Source organism: Hylaeus anthracinus, unplaced genomic scaffold (assembly GCF_026225885.1).
Source record: "Hylaeus anthracinus isolate JK02 unplaced genomic scaffold, UHH_iyHylAnth1.0_haploid 0, whole genome shotgun sequence".
Classification (NCBI taxonomy): Eukaryota; Metazoa; Arthropoda; class Insecta; order Hymenoptera; family Colletidae; genus Hylaeus; species Hylaeus anthracinus.
Genome location: NW_026533254.1, coordinates 25,245,740 through 25,249,300, shown reverse-complemented (window position 1 = coordinate 25,249,300; position 3,561 = coordinate 25,245,740). Strand labels below are relative to the sequence as shown.

The 3,561-nt window shown below is 42.7% G+C and overlaps 1 protein-coding gene across 1 annotated transcript in view; it reads left to right on the top strand.

Moving 5' to 3' along the window:
* The window catches only part of LOC128895649 (synaptic vesicle glycoprotein 2A-like), a 14,296-nt gene that overhangs the window by 1,491 nt on the left and 9,244 nt on the right, over window positions 1–3,561 (top strand). The window lies entirely within an intron of this gene.

Here is a 3,561-nt window from a genome sequence, read left to right as displayed (position 1 = left end):
CTCTACGTGTAGGACACAGTGCGCCTTATAAACAATCGCAGGAGAATGATTCTGTACGCATAGGACACAGTGCCCCTCGTACCATGTGACCCGGATGCATGGGTGCACGGGTAGATAGCAGCGTCTCCCATTTCAGGTGCATTTGACCTTTCAACTCCTCAGGAATATTATTCCACCTCTCCAACTTAATGAAAATGCCAAGCGTGTAAACCATTCAGCTTCTATAGGCAATTGTACAATCTTCACACTAGAGCCCCCATTTATACGCATACACGAGTTTCACGTACAATACGTATCGCGTATTGAATAAAGTTGTATAGAAATCCGTGTAGTAAATACCCGTGTCCATATTACACGTGTATTCTACGGTTATAATTATTCTGAATTATTTTTCACAGTCAATAATAATAGTAATAGATAATAATAATAATAATAATAATTTATTAATAACACGTGTTTTAGACGAGAGCACTAGCTTCGTACTTTATCGTTCGATTTTTGCGTACATTTCTGTCTGCGATTATCGAGAAAACTGAAATAAATTCAGCGCAGTGGGTTTTCCTATAACTGATAATTCCGTATTGAGATTACGGTTGAATCGCTCGAAATTCGGTCAATCGGCGAAAGTTAACGACACCGTTCTCAACGCAATCTCCCCACGCTATCGTCGCTCCTCGCGTGCCTGTCGTGAGCCCACGCCTGCATGCTTAATATTTAAAGGCCCGTCAATATCAACACGTCGAACCAACGTCTCCGTGGTTATCACCTTAATAGCCATTATCGGGATCGATAAGGTGTTACATTGCAAAATGAAGTGTCTATCAATTATCATGATTGATTCAACAAGCGTGAACGTATATTCCGTAAAACGGCCAAGTCGCGTGGATCGTTTCGAGTAGACTTATCGTTGACGCGAGGTCATGGAACGGTCATTAACTTAGAAATCGCATAAGTAACATTTCTGCACAAACGCGAGGTGCGCTATTTTATTTATTTAATCAGAAGTCGAACGATGGAGTAACGCAGCGTTGTGGTGGGGGTAATGGCCTCGATGGCCTTGAACGGTCATTTGGGTCTCGCACGTACAACCAGCCCTCCCAAACGCGAGTCGATCTTTGAGAATTTTTAAAATAATAAATACTTGATGTAAGAAATTGAAAATTGGATGCACGAACGTATACGCTTTGAAGTACGTCGTATACAATTTTTAACGCAAATGGGACAGTATCTCGCCGCAGAAATACGGTATTGTTTGTCGACGCAAATGAAAAATTCCTCGATAATCCGCGTATTAAATAAAAATGTTTTTCTTCCTAGCAGCATTAGGATATTACTCACGTTTGAAAAGAGCCTGCGAGTTTCAGATATGCATGCATCATTTCGCACAAAAGCAATTATCATACGTCAATGATAACGCCGGGCGATTAGAGTTTGGTATCACTATGCGCTACAACAAACGTGCGATGCTCGGCAAAAATGCATCCGAGTACTATGTTTCTCACGTTATCGCGTATAATTTATGGCGGACATTAGACTCGAATCTATTATTAAAAAAAAAGGCTCATTCCGAATCCAACGCGCGGATAATGAGCGCTTCTTATCGCTTCCAAGTTGATTGCACCTAAATTCGCGAACGCAAAGAAGCATAATTTATCGAAGGTCCCGATCCAAATTTTCGTTTCGCTTTGATTATCGGTCGAGACCTGCAATAAATCGGGCTTACGGTACAATACATGTTATTTATTTGCTGCATCCGATCGGTTTTATTCCGACTCGCAGGAGCGCGTCACTTCGACGAAACGAATAAAGACAACCGTAATCTCGAAATAGTCCGGTCGGCGTATTAACTGAAAAATTCAAGTAAATAAACATTGAACTTCGAGTGAGCGTTTTATCATCATCCTCTCGTGCAACTTTTCCAGGCTTCAATCGAACAGATTAGTTTATCTCAATTGCCGCCTATATCGCGCTATGAACTAAATTCATCTGCACTGTTAATTAGCGATAACACTGGTTTAATGTGATTCCCTAATAAACCGAAACTACGATGTTTCCCGTCGTTTTAATTTTCGACGTCGACGTAGCCAGGAAACTATCGCACACTTTTTTTCTGAAAGTATCGCACAGCGTGCGTGGCCGTTGAATGAATCTATACACACGCGGGAAATGAAGCTAAGTAAGTCCACGCGAGGTTTCGAGTTGAGCTACTAAACATTTTTCGTTACCTTGTTTGTTTCGTTTTATTGCGATTTAAGTGCGAGCTTGGAGAGGTTACTGACTCCATTCGCTTTCCTTATTTGGTATTATACTGTCTTATTTTTTTGCCTTTAGGCTTTTCCATTCCTTGTATTTTTTAGCCAGCCCTAACCCAACCATGAAAAAACCGAGATGGAACGCCCGGGATTCGAACCCGGGTTCTCAAGCGTGGTAGTCGGCTACTGTACGCACTGCTCTACTGTCCGTCCCTTTTCGTTACCTTTGTTACACAGACTTTTATGCATCCCGTAATAAAACGGTTCGATCGATCGGCAACTTAATATGCGCTATCATCTTTCTTCTGTGGCGTTCATGTTCCTCGCGTAAGCAGAATATAGATTTCGAGGAATTTCCGATTCTATTCGCCAATACGCGTCGTCATTGCATTCTCGGAATCCTCATTGTCGCCGATCGGCCCTTCGCCGACGATAACCAGCTGGTATTGAAATCGAAGAACCCAAACGGCTCGTATGAAATTGCAAAACAAGCTCGAGACGAGGTAGAGATTAGAAAGTTTGTTTAAGAGAATATAAGATAAATCAAAGGATAGAATGTATCGGGGAGGATGTGTGCCGAGGTGAACGAAAGGGAAGAGTGAATGGCGTCACTGTTCGCAAGTTAACGCTCGCAAATCCGACGCGACGGGTCCACATGTTCGCCAAATACAGGACGAAACGATGACCCTCCCAACGTTTTTATCTTTGCATACATGTACCCAAGAGTCCCTCCTTTACAATCTCTCGAACGGAATATTTTTGATGCCGAGTCTTCAGCATGGAGATTTAGGAGGGTTAAAGGAAGATTATCTCTCTATATCTCTCCTAATGCTCCAGATTAAAAGCTCGACAACAATATTAATACGCTTACTATTGCGAAATTGCAAATCACCCCGCAAATCCTTCCCCTGTTAAGTACCATGGTACACGAAACGCTCCGCAACAATTTTCTAGATTCCTCTTCTGCCCTAATAACGCTATGAGGACAATCGCGTGTCGATACCTCAGGTTTTCGAGGTCCTCATTGGTCTCTTCTGTGATGGGACAGGAGCCAGGGGCGGCGCTGGAGTTACTGTAGGCACATACAGAGAGATACTGTAAGCACAGTTTCGTTACAAATTCGTCGCTTTTAGTCTATAAAGCTCATTCATGAATATGTATCTACGCTATACGATAACGTTTCATTACCAATTAACCTGTCATGTAAATCGGAGCAGGGCCGGCGCAGGAGTTCCTAGCTCCCCGATGCAACATCCTTCCATCCTTATCCTCGAAGAACGTGACCTGGTGCGATACTGTAAGCACAGTT